At 43.6% G+C, this 13,425-nt stretch overlaps 1 protein-coding gene and 1 long non-coding RNA gene across 3 annotated transcripts in view; one reads left to right on the top strand and one right to left on the bottom strand.

Moving 5' to 3' along the window:
• The window catches only part of LOC116787342, a 135,001-nt gene that overhangs the window by 19,131 nt on the left and 102,445 nt on the right, over positions 1-13,425 (bottom strand). For both annotated transcript variants that reach the window (XR_004357256.1, XR_004357257.1), the window contains exon 12: positions 13,218-13,336. This is a non-coding gene — a long non-coding RNA (uncharacterized LOC116787342). The remainder of the gene's footprint in view (positions 1-13,217; positions 13,337-13,425) is intronic.
• Positions 1-13,425, top strand: part of WNT7B (Wnt family member 7B) — a 78,528-nt gene that overhangs the window by 24,764 nt on the left and 40,339 nt on the right. The gene's annotated exons all lie outside the window — the stretch shown is intronic.

Here is a 13,425-nt window from a genome sequence, read left to right as displayed (position 1 = left end):
TCCTTTGTGTCAACAGCACAGTAAACAAAGAGACATATCTGGATGCCTTGCAGGGAACAAAAAAAAGAACTACTTTGTGACTTGCCAAAGAAACAGAAGCAGTCACAGGGCAAATGAGAACTTTTCCACATAGCTGATGGAAATGTGCTACGTGATAATTTCACATGAAGTTTGCCGAAGGTTGCACCCTGCTTATAGGCTCTTGATTAAATCCATCCTGGCTCCTAAACCCTGGGTCTTATTAAAACAAGGTGTATTTTTAGATAAAGATGTTAGAACACCCTGTAATTTCTATGGCTGGTTGCACCCTACAAGAGCAGGGGAGCAAGTGAGTGGTTGGGTGTGTGTGAACACAGGTACGTGTGTACGTGTGTGTGCTGGTATCTGAAACAAAGGTGGAGTTGACTGTGATTTGCAAGAAGAAAATCAGCCTCAGCTATTTCTGATTTTGCTTTGGTTTTTTTGTTTGTTTGGTTTCGGTTCTTTGTTGTTTTGTTGGGTTTTGTTTGTTTTGTTTTGTTTTTTTTTTTTTTTTGTATTTTTGGTTTGTTTTGTTTGTGTTTTTTTTTAAAAAAAAAAAAAAAAGAGAGAAAACCCTTGTAAAAGGTGCCTGGAAAGCAGCTTGGCTGTGTTAGGCCAGGGTAAGTGAAGAAGGGTGGCTGAAGAAGCAGGATATTGTGGAATGTATCTGGACAGAAGAGTGGTTGACCAAAGCTCCTTGAACAGAGACCTCCCAGCTCCAGCTCCACAGTGAGAGGCCCAAACTCTGCCTAGAGCAGTATTAGCTGGGAGACCTCGTCACACCACAGCTGCTGAGGAGCTGAGGGGAAAATAGATGTTGTGGCTTGACAGCAGCTCCCCCACAGATCCCACGAGGCCACTTCTGCAACCAGCAGGAATTAACAGCCCTGTTTCCTGCTTTAGCTCCAAGGCAAGCCTGGAAAGGTGAGAGCTGTCCCTCTGAGACACCTCTAGGGTGTGGCTAAACCCGTGGAGTGAGCACTGCAGTACCCTCTGGCCTTTGAACACCCAAGGAGACTGGGAGCTGGGAGGAACCTGAGGTAGGGGAAGCAATGGGTTAAGTTGCTCTCTCACCAGTTTAAGTAACCTGGGGAAAAGCAGTGAGGTTGGTTACCGAAGAAAGGGGAAGCAACTGTATTTTAGGATACTGCTGTCAGCATGATAGGGCAGAACTGGATTTCATACTGCAGATGTTTTGGTTTTCTTTTTGGCTGTCATTTGCTCTTCTGTGACAAATGTGAGTGTCTGAATCAATGACTGGAGGCAGAAAACAGAATCATTCATGTTTTTCTTCCATCACTAGAGCAAAGTGCTAAGGGGAGTGATGGGTTGCTCATGCTGGGAAATGCTCATGTAAAATCCAGATCCATTCCAGCACGTGCTTTAATGCTGGGTTTCTCAGATGACTAATTGGTGACCTCTTTAGGGGTGAGAAGAGGATTTGGGTGTGTCACAAAGTGTCAGAGGGCAGCATGCAGCCCCCTGGCTCCCAGGAGACAGGCAGTGAGGTGTGGGTGTCCCGTGGGGGCACAGCCAGGGTGCAGCACCACAGCCCCAGGGTGCTGTAGGAGCTCACCCCTCCAGAGCCAGGGCAACGTGCAGAAGGCAAGGAGGGGGAGCAGAGAGGAGGTGTGGCATTGCCAAGTGGGGAGCCAGCAATTTTATAAATTTTACAAATTCACAAAACTTGTGCTGGACTTACACTGCTGCATCTACGTTAAGAATGTGAGGTTTAGTATATTCAGTCCATCCTCCTTGTCTTTACTGGGAGACAGTACACAAACCAACACTAACACCCCAGGCACGTAACCAACGCCTCTGTTTAACACAGCTACATTTGACAACTGTCCTTAAGATGGTACTGCTGAGCAGCTTGAAGGAGATAATTAAGATTTGCTGTACCTACACTCATGTACTTTCTCTGGAGCTGGAAAACACTGACACATGTTGGGCAGGAGCGAAGAGGATGGTTTGTTTTAGAATTACTACTTTGGCAACAACATCAGCCCAGCTAGGAAAAACCTATGGGCAGCTGGAGAGACAAAACCAAATCCCAACCCCACATCTTTCTTCTGTGCAAATGAATAACAGCAACTACAGCAAAAATGAAAAAAAGTTTTGAAAAGGGTAATCTGGATGGTAAAGGGAAGCACTAAAACTGAGGGTACTCTAATTTTTTAATGCTTCTCTTTTCTGCTGTCAGCCTGCTTGTTACTGGTATTACCTTTGAGAGAGTCAGTTGGTATGCACCTTCTAATTAATTTTTCAGATAAATTAATGCCTGGCACTCAGTCTGTAGCGTGGAAGAGATTGCAAGAATGGGCAAGTCACCATCCTGGCCCACACTCTGCCTAGGAAGGCAAACCAGATACATGCAAAGAAGGAGGAAAGCAGCAGAAGGCAAGGAAGTGGCTCACTCAAACATACCCAGCAAGTCAGAGCCCAGACTGGGACAAGACTGTGTGATTTTGATCCAGTATTGGAGCCACTGGAGAAAAATTTTACTAAGTTAAGATTGTAGGGAAACAGTTAAGATACTTTTCTCCTAAAGTTCATTGAAATCTTAGTGAACCAGAAGATGTTATGGATTAATTGCCACATTCAAATTCAAACCAAACATTTTTGCATAGTTCTGTGCTTCAGTATTCACACTTCTAGCAGTGCCACTTCTCACCTGTTGCTATTGCTAGGAATTTTCAATCCCTGATTTTTTAAGACCCTCTTTAGGCTTCTCTTTAGTTCACACAGGACAGGTTTGAAGATTATTTGGTTTGCCTGTATGCTGCTCAGAGGAAGGTTCAGAATGTGTTTGCTCCCACTGTCAGCTGATGTCAATTAAGAAGAAATGATGGAAACCAACACATGATAGCAAGGATAAGTGTAGAGTTCATGCAGTGACACTTAATTCCTTGATAAAGTTACTGTACAGAAATCACAGGAATTTGGCTTTGATTCCTGGCTGCAGTAACTCACAAGATCTTCTGAGGGACCTATTTCTTCATGTTTTCTTTTTTAGTCACCCACATCAGCGTCAGGTTATGATCTGTTAGCTTTCTACACAACCTTCCTTATGATTTTACCCAGACCAGGCCAGCTGTAAGCTTGCAAATCAACAGCTTGCAATCAAACCCAAGGATCTCAGCCACGAGGAAGACGGTCTGTCAATAAGGCAAAAATAAAAGCTACCCAACAGTTTACTGTGCCTTGTTGTCAGGGATCTGTAATTCTATCTCCTCTAGCTCGGAGTAACAGCAGTTTGAAAATATTAGCTTACTTCTGTGGAAGCTCAGAGAGTTTAGTGAAGCATGGGGGATGTAGGTGGAATCTTGGTATTTTGTGCAGAACTGTGAACCCATGAGGATGTGAGGGCATTGCAAAGCATCAGTGACCACTGAGACAAGTTATTGTAGGCAAAAATAATACAGCTCCTTACTTTCCTGTTGTTGATTCCGATCATGATGAAACCAGCAGCTCTGAACGATGTGAGTGTGGCCAGCCTTGGGATTATTTCCAGCAGCCCAGAACAGCACAGCTGCCATTCTGTGCCACTGCCTCATAGATGGTCTCTACACAGAATCCAAGGACTTGATGGCCCCCTCACCTTCGGAGAAGGCTTTTCCAGTTCAGCACTGAACACTGCAGTCATTGCATGTGGATAGGGAAATAAGGGAGGGAGAACACCAGTTTCTAGAAACTGAACAAAAGAAATGTGCCAGATTTTTTCTTCTCCTCTCTTTCTGACACAAAAAATACACAAACTATGTCTTGGAAGAGCTGGAAAAGAATCTTTTTATAGCTAGAAAAAAAGCCATCAGGCAAACACTGAATTATCACTTTTTTTTTTGTTTGTTTCTATCTTGGCTATGCAGAGTTTTATTTTTCTCTGAAAGCCCTGTATTTGTCACACTGAGTCATCTGAGGTCAAGCATCTCAGACCTCTCTGCCATAATGCCCATCCTTTCTGGGATGGTCTGGGCACACTGCAGCTGTTGGCACCCCCGGGCAGTGCTGTGGTGCTTGGTGAGGACCAGCAGTGCCACCATGTGCAGCTCCCTCACTGCCTTCCTCCCTCCTGTGCACACCTTCCCACGCTGTGCCACAGCTGGCACCTCACTGTGGGCACGGGGACACTCACAATGGAGGGCACCACTTTGCTCTCTGAGGTCTCTTTCTCTCAAGATTCCCAGTTTTCCCTGGTCTGTCCTATTTTATTGCTGGAAGTTTTCAGCATTTCAGCCAGGTCTCACTGCAGACTTCACTCAGTAGAAGTGCCTTTATTTGGCTGCAGTGCCTTAGGACCTTATGCCACAAGCTATCTGATCTCTCTTTTGGGTTTACACTTTTCTTCTGAGTGACTGATTTTTTGGCACAGGAAACATTTTTATTCCTGATGAACTTCTCTCTGAGTTGGAGTTTTGTGCAGTGATATTGTTTGGATGTGGGGGATACACTGTGTTGAACATTTGGCAGAACTGAGAACAATCCCTTCACCAAGAAACTGGCTGTCAATGTTTGTCTTTCACTGAAATAGCACAATGGTGGTTTTGAGCTAAATAACCAAACTGGTCTGGGAACTTATCATGACACTTGTCATTCAAAAATGGTCTATGGTATAAAAACCATTATAATGTCAAGTTTCTTGTTTCAAGTCTCCAGTTCTGTGAACCACATTTTCCTTTATTAGTAAAACAAGGATGATCATATTTTCTATGCAGTGTGAATTCATTTTCTAGAAAGCTCTGAAATCCTCAAAGTACACAACTGAAGTTCAACAGAAGTAAGCCTATTTCATAAGTCTGGCATTTTGCCACCCAAAGTTCCTCTGTGGTAGGTTACGGCCAAATTCCATCCTGGCATCCCTTCACTTCTCCCATCAGAGAGCATCCTAAGAAACACATAAAATCATACACTTTTCCTTTTTGAGTTAAAACCACATCTACCTACACTTTGCACGCATTGTACGTAAGTAAGTCACGAATATACCCTGAAGGAGTCCCAAAATAGTCTCAGACCTCTGACAGTGGGATTGTCCCACTGGGCCATATCTAAACTCCTAGGCAGAACCATTTAAATCTGAACTGGAAAATGCCAGCCATTTAGCATGAAATCAGCAAATTTACTTAAGTAATCAGCAGGTTTCTTGCCCCCAGAGCAAAAAGCTGGGATGGTCGTTATACAGACCAAAGGCAGAAAAACTGTTTAAACAGAGAGAGTAGAATACAATATATAGTTAATACTTACAGGAATTCTACACAGGCAAGTTTAATTATCTGATTTTCCATCAGTTCTCTGATTCTAAAAAATGCCAGAGGATTTTTAACACCACAAGAGATCGAGCCCTCTGTTTCATCTCTGGGAGGCAACATCAAACTGTCGGACGTGCGTCACCATCTCTCAGCATCTATTTTCATTGGGAATGAGGCATTTGGTATCTCCAGAGGAGCTGGATTTTGGGTTAGCATGAGATCGCATTGTTTTCTTCTACAACAAAAATGCTGATTCTTGTTGGCTTTTGGGAGTTGGTTTGTGATGTTTGGATTGTATTATCAGGATCAAGCACCATATGGGTCAGTTATCAGATCCTTCATGAAGCTATAGTTTTCCCAACACCAAACAAAAAACCCCAAAGGGGCGATTTTCTTACTCTCGAGTTTCTGTAAGACAGAAGGAATGCTGTGGATTTTTTTTTTCTTTCTGGTGACAGGAAGTTTTGAAGCATAACAAACAAGATGCTTAGGAGAGGTCTAAAGCATACTTTAAGACATGGCATTAAGGCATTATTTTAAAATTATTTTTTTCCTGAAAGCATTCAAACCATTCTTTTTACTAAATTTACTTAACAAATACATATGTTGTTCACTCAGTGCAACTAGTTTTCCCTTTGAACTAAAGACTTCTAGCATTCTGTAAGCTTTTTTCAGAACACACCAGGAGACAGAATAAAGGCACTGAGCTTGGACAACACTAGGCACTGCAGGAAGAGCCCTGGGAGGACGGATTCTGAACAGCATGAACTGTGATTTTTTTTCCCTGGGTGTCTGTGGGGTGGGCTTCCCCACACAGAAAGGCGGTTTGTGTCTCATGGTCAAATTTTCAAAATAAGTGAGAATTCTGTTGACCCTCCAAATGGGTGGCCAGCTCATCACAAAGAATTGTCTGTCAACTGAGTAGATTTGTGACAGGGGTGAGTGGTCCTGCTTACGGACTGAACCCATGACCCCCTAATCCCATCCCATGGGTAGTGCCTGCCAGACTGTTCAATGGTCATTAGACCTGGGTGAACAATTTGGACAAAAAAATGGAGCCATTCTGGGGATTAAAGATCCAAAGAAACCAAAACCCAGCCCTCAAAGTTGCTTTGGGCTTTCAGCTTCCACTCAGTTTTATTTTACAGTGGTGTTTTTCCCATGCTACATGTTTGTTTGCCATGGCAGTAAACTTTCATCCTGGATCCTACAGCCTATGCTAGCAAAACTGGAGGATATGGTACAAATCCTTTGTGTGTGAGCTAGAGAAACTGGAGTTTAGGGATTCACTTTGATGGAATAACGCAGTGGTAATCCAATAAAATCAGGCACTTTGATTTTTACTGGGGATGAAATGCTCAGAAGTTGGGTAAAAAAAATGTAAACACTGGCTTAACTCTAGAGTTGTTTATCAGATAGAAAGTTTCCTATAGAAGATCTATGAACTACAGAAAATTCAGAAGGATCTAACGATTTGAACTGTTCATATTAACCCCTGGAGGCCCCTGAGTGTACAGAGCGGCCTGGAAATGAAAGAGGGTGACGGCACCTCAGCCTGCAACCGAAAGACACGTTGGCACCAGCACAGGGCCTGCCTGACAGCAACACTTCTCTGGCTTTGTCTGGAGACACGAATGACCCAGTGAGGCTGGAAGTGGTGCCACCTTATTTCCCTTAGTTACAGCAATTCTCCTGTGCAGCTGCTCTGATTGTCTGCAGCACAGTGAAACCAAAACGTAACAGTCTAGGATGCTGTTGGTAGCTTAAGTTTTTCCTTTATAGAACAGCTAAATGTAGTTCAGATACAAAGGTTGCACTTCTCTATCAATTTGTGTGGCACTCAAGGGTAAAAAGTTAAGAAAATCAGTGGCCCAAGAATGACAGCACTGGGGGGAGAAATTAGGGTAAGTATTTGTTAGCAGTGAAGGAAGATTTATGTGAGTGTGGGGCTGGCAGAAGATGAAGACTTGACTGTGGCTCAGATATAGCTGTTAAGCCAGGCTTAACCTGCCCTGGGTGCTCGCTGGCTCACACTGTGTGTGCCACAGCATCTGCCTATGGACCCTACAGATTGCACATGACTGGAGCTGTTTTGGTACCGCCTCTGTGGGCTCAGCTGTGCATCCCAAACAGTCCTTCTCTCTTACCTCTTTAGATCTCTCCACTCTCTGTAGTGCGTGGCCATAAAGGGATTTTTTCAAATTATTAGATTTAGAAAGAAAACTGGAGGAAAAAGACATTTCAGATGCCAGTAGGTAGCAGCATCTTCAGTTTGAAGGTAAGAAGCAGCTAAATTGGGGTCAATGTGCCACATAACGAAAAGGCAGGTAATGTGTGTGATTGACAGTGTGTGTGGGATCCTTTGAGAGAAGATTTTAGAGGGAGAAGTATTTCATCCAGCTGCTTTCACAAGCTCATAGCGATTTGCAAAATACCAGGGACACACCCAGCACGGGCCACTGGGATAATAACACAGATGCACAATTTTTATGGCTGCCTACCAAACTTAGAAACTCCCTCTGGAAAAACAACTCAAAATGGCTTTTGCTAATCCTTCTGAACACCTGGAATAAGCTCAATGAGCCAGGGAACTAGAAGAGTTACTGTGTGGTTTCCCAGGGCTCTTACGTCACTCAAAATTAAAATTTTGAAATAAGCAGCTGAAAGAAACCTTGGAAGTTCATGGATAGCCCTGTTGGGTGTCACATTGTTTTGTGCCAGCGTTGACAGTTCCGATTATAAAACAGAGACTTTCTGTTTGCAGAAAGCCCACGTGCTGCATACAATAATGTTTTGAATGCTTGGAAATCTGCAGATGAAGTGTATCTTTTATATTCTGCAGTTTCTGAGGGGTTCCCCACTTTTTTTTCCCCACTGGAGGCTTTCTCAGACTGCAGGTATTTTATAGTAATGTCCAACTTCTAGGTACAGGCCTGAAGGTCTGATGAGACTGTGACACACTTTCACCAGATCTCACAAATTAAGCAGTCTTGCTAAATTAACAGTCTTGCTAAATCTTGGAATTTGCCTGCAGGACCTCCCCTTTCTCTTCTCCTTTTAACCTGTTCACAAGAGAGGACAGGCTGCCAAACTTTGGACAGAGCCAAAATATGCACTTCAGTTAAGTTTAATTAAGGCTCGAAATTGATAAAATTTGGAAAACTCCCATATCTATGCATATGTCATGTACGGTGGAGAAAGTTCATTTATTCTTATTTGCTATATGAAAAACAACAAAAATGTGGATTTTACCTGTTGAAGTGTGAAATCTTTCTCTCTCCAAGATACAGAATTTTTTCTGTGTTTATCTCTTCCAGCCCTTTTGGTGTTTCAAAGTCACATTTCCCCCCAGGGGAAATCAATACCCCTGATTTGTTACTGCAAGGTAACTCCCCCTGCGGTGGGGTGGTACTCAGCAAACAGCTGTTTCTCCCTGTCAGGTATCAGCCTGACTCCTTCTAGTGCTAAAGAAAAGCCCCAATGGGGTGGGAGGCAAACTCCATCAATGCCAAGCGTGGATTGATCACCAGGTGTCTTGGTGTCCAGGGATGGGATTTGCAGGAACTGCTGGGGGACGTTGCTGGTACTTTGCAATGTGCATTTTTGCACAACTGAACTGGCAGGTCCTGCTAACTGTGCTTAGAGAGATATAAGAAAAAAATTGTCTGAAACAGAAGCGTTTCAGTTGGATTTCTAGATCTGATAAAGTTCTGTTCGTAAAAGGAATCAAACCATTTTATATTGACACCATTTTTCACTAGGTTTACTCAGATAAGTTCAATTATGCATTCACCACCCTCATCACCGACAAGACCAAAGCAGGAATATTCCAGCCCTGTGAATTGCCCTGTGCCTGCCAGGAGAAGTGCTGCCTTCCTGCAGCTTCCAACACAGGCCTATCAGTTTTCTCTGGTTTAGCAAACCAAACACTACTTGAAACCCTAATTGCTTTGGAATCGTTATTTCCCACACTTCAGATATTTTAACACTCTATTTTATTTTTATTAATTTTTATATCTGCAAGATGTGTTTTCCACCATGTAACTAGACGCCCCTAGAGTAAAGTGATTGGAGACAAGAAAGAAAAACCTTGTTATACAGTAGTTTGCCATGAAAAATTCCAAATGCCTGCCAGAAGGTGATGAATGTCCACTGTAAATGTAAATTTGCTGCTGTGGTCTTTACAATAGGACACACGAGGCATGTGAGGCTTTTCTGTTCTCCATGAGCCTTTCTTTGGTGAAAAAACTGAACGCAGGTAAACTACAGACGTAACAGTCTTCAAGATATCCTGCTATCAAGTGTTGCCTCAATGGCTGATTAATAAAAATTATTGCAGTGGACCAGTCATGTAGCAAACAAGATATGGTCTACTTAAAAGCAGATGAGGGTGTCATTTTTGGGGATAACTCTCAGGAGCCATCATGCCAGAAACACTCCTGAGCCACAGGAGCTTTGGCTTTCTCTTGCTCTGGAATGAACAGTGAGAGCTCTCGAGAGGCCCCGGCCTGTGCACATCTCTCTGTGAGCCAATGCCCCCCTCCTTCCAGCTGAAGCCAAATAATTCCCTGTTGGCTTCCCAGCATCCATCCTGTCCCTCCTGGCTGGCAGGAGGCTGAGGCTGTGGGTCGATGTTCCCCCATCATAGTGATGGGCATTACAGGGATGGAGTCTTTGCTCCCACTCCACTCTCAAGCTCTGTCCTTGTGCGAGTCATCCCTCTTCTCACTTATCCCACCACTTTCAATCCTGACCATGCCAACAACCAAAGTACATCACCTATCAGGCATTTTTTTTGGGTCACTTCCTCCAAGAAACCTCTAACTTCCATCTGAAGGGAGCAAACGCATTGCTGCCCTCAGGCCCCAGGTCCAAAGGCTTGGCTGGGAGCTCCAGCAGCAGGGAAAGCACTCCAGGGCTGGACCAGCAGCCTTACTGCATTTCCCTTCCAACAACACACGCACTGAACGAGGAGTTCCCAAAGCCAGGGGTGGAAAACAAAACTGAAAGCCTAAACACATGCAGGTGCCACTCAGAGCCCGGGACGCTCCTGCCAACTTCTGCAACCGATACACGGTCAAAATATTTGCTCAGGAATTCCTAATGAAGTGTCCCATTTGGTGGAGGTGTCCAGTTTCAGATGTGTCGCAGTGTCACCACAAAATGCCTCGGTGATTACTCCTAACAAAGAGCCCCTTGTGCGGGTTTTCTGTCAGGCAGTGGGGCAGGTTTTGGGTGCAGTGCCCGGGTTTGGGCTGTGCAGCTCCGCTGCTGTGCACAGAACCCGTGCGGCTGAACGCTGAAAACAAGCCCTGAACCCCTGCATTCCCTGCTGAAAACAAGCCCTGAACCCCTGCATTCCCTGCTGAAAACAAGCCCTGAACCCCTGCATTCCCTGCTGAAAACAAGCCCTGAACCCCTGCATTCCCTGCTGAAAACAAGCCCTGAACCCCTGCATTCCCTGCTGAAAACAAGCCCTGAATTCCTGCGTTTCCCGCTGAAAATAAGCCCTGAATCCCTGTATTCCCCGCTGAAAATAAGCCCTGGCAGCAGCAGCTCCAGGTGAACACAGGCAGCAGGGCGATGAGCTTTCTGTAGGTGAAGTTGCAAGGACATAATAACACTTGAAATCATTGAAATAAGTCATGCTCAAGTTCAGTGAATGCTTACATTTGCAAATATAAAATTGAGACTCAAGAAAGCAAACTATGAATGAAGAGTACATTTCTCTTCCAACCAGCAGTATTGAATTATATTTTACATTCTTAAAACTCACATGATTTTAGGCCTTAGTGTTTAATTCCAAAGTGTTTCAAAGACCTTTACTTTTATGAGTTGCTTGAAATATATAATAATTTTCACTTCGCTGTGTGAAAAGGGAAGCTGGACTTGTTTGGGTCCTGGAGGAAAGGTACAGCCATAACAGGAAATATATTTTGAGGGAGAATTTTCTTTTTTAGTGACAGGATTTGTCTGTGTTTGCACAAGTAAACAAGCATTATTTCAGAAAATAAGCTGGAATTTGTTTCCCACTGCCACAAACTTCTGCTTGCTGTGACAGTCCTGGTTATTCATTCAAAGGATGAAAAACTTGATGTTGCAGGGTCCTGATGCAGAAACCAGGCCTTCCAAAACCTTGTTCCTCAGGTTTGGTTTGACGGAAGTTTGAACTGCAGGGTCCTATCCAAGCCCAGATCTCTGTTTGGTTCTTTTTTTTTTTTTTTTTTAAATTTGGGTGTAACTCTGTTTATAACCATTGCTCAATTCCAGTGCCGGTGTTTCCCTTGGACTGATGACAAAGGAACGGAGAAAGGTGCAGCCTCTGCATGTGCCAGGCACTCAGGGCAGTTCCTTGGGAGCTGTGACATTCCTGCAGCAGCTCTGCCGAGCTGGATAAACCTCGTGGATGGGGTTGGATGGGATAACCCACGGGGGTGACCCCAGAGCAGCCTGTGGGGCTGCTGTGCTGTGGGGTGGTCACAGTTCCTGGAAACGGCCCCAGGAACCCTCACACTCAGGAGTTTGGGGTGATAAGAATCAAGGAATTTTGCACCGCAGAGAAAGATTAGATGGAAGAAGATGCCAAAATGTGGCGTGGGGGTGAAACATTATCCATTTGGCAAAAAAAAAAAAAAAATCCTGTGTTCTCCAACCTGCAGAGGGGCAGGGGCACAGCACAGCCCTCGAGCCTGTGACGGAGGCACACACCGAGGGACGCCGCAAGAACAGGGCAGAGGAAGCTTGAAATGCTGCTGGGTGCATTTCTTTAATATAAATAAAGTTTTCCAAAACCTCAGTGTCATGATTCAGCTTTTTTTTTGGCACTGAAATGGTAGTAATAATTTAAAAGTAGGCTAAACAAGTCTGAGGGAATATGCTGGTAAGTTCAGGCCGGAGAGGGGGAAGTTCCTGGAAGTAATAATAGAAAAACTAAGACCCTCCACCCCCAATAATTGCAGTTTAATTGTTTTAATGCACTTTACAAACACATAATAATTACAATATCCTCACAATACCTTCTGGGGCAGATATGATCATGCTTATTTTCTGGATGAATAAACTGACCCACTGTATTGAAATACTTTGACCAAGGCCTGCTCCAAAAACAATGGGAGACCAAAGAATACACTCTTTAACCTAATTATGAGAGAGTAGTGATGTGTATGGAGGAAGCAACTAAACTGAAAATTATACGTGGGTTAGATGCTGTGGCCAACTTTTTCTTGCTTTCTTTTGTTTTGAAAGTCATAAGGTTTTGCTGCTCAACTAACTTGAGGTAATAGTTAGTGGAAACTGTGGAGGCTCACCAGTTTGAAAAAATTATGTCAGGAAGTTCTCATTGTTTTTATCAGTTTTTAGTGTTTTAAAAATATTTATATGACACATACAAACAATTTTTATATATCATTTTTGCCAGTAAATTGATGGCATAGCCTCAGTAAGTCGAGGACTGTCAGATAAAGACCATAAAGGTCATACATAAGCCATTGCACAGAGAATCTTATCTCTACATCCAACTCACAATATTTTTTTTAAGATTATCGTATCTCTTGGGAAGTCCTGACTTAAAGACATCATAATTTAGATATTTTATTCATTTTTTTAAAGTGGAGAAACACTTTTTGCCAGAAACAAAGCCTTAGCTCAAAACCTGCATGAATCTGGGGGACTCTCTGGTTCCAGTTGATGCTCCTATTGTTGCTCAGTACCCACAGGAACATGGCTTAAAGCTACAGGTCTGAGTGCTCCTGCTCCAAACACTGCAAGTGGTCAGAGCTGCAAACTGCATTTTGTTCCCATTGTTGTTTGATAGGCAGCACCACAGAGATGCTCTGGGTTTGTGATAGCTTGGCTCCATATCTCTAACCCCCTGCAAGCCAGAAATAAAAAAAACCCCACAACTGGTGCATTTCTCATGGATTGTTAACTTTGGAAAAGATGCACAAATACCTGTTAAAGGCAGGGTGAGTCAGGATGGAATTTCCATTCCACAGTAACAGCAATATTTCATCTTGCCCGGGGAAGAGTTCTCCATTTCACCCTTTTTGCTCTGGCTTTGCTGTAGTTCACTGAAATGACAAAATGCAATGCTCTGATTTCATTGAAATACAGCATTGATGTAATTTTGCAGTTACCTTTGTGATGAAGTTGAGAAATT

This window comes from Chiroxiphia lanceolata, chromosome 5 (assembly GCF_009829145.1).
Source record: "Chiroxiphia lanceolata isolate bChiLan1 chromosome 5, bChiLan1.pri, whole genome shotgun sequence".
Classification (NCBI taxonomy): Eukaryota; Metazoa; Chordata; class Aves; order Passeriformes; family Pipridae; genus Chiroxiphia; species Chiroxiphia lanceolata.
The sequence above is the reverse complement of the archived record's forward strand: the minus strand, read 5'-3'. Positions and strand labels throughout refer to the sequence as shown.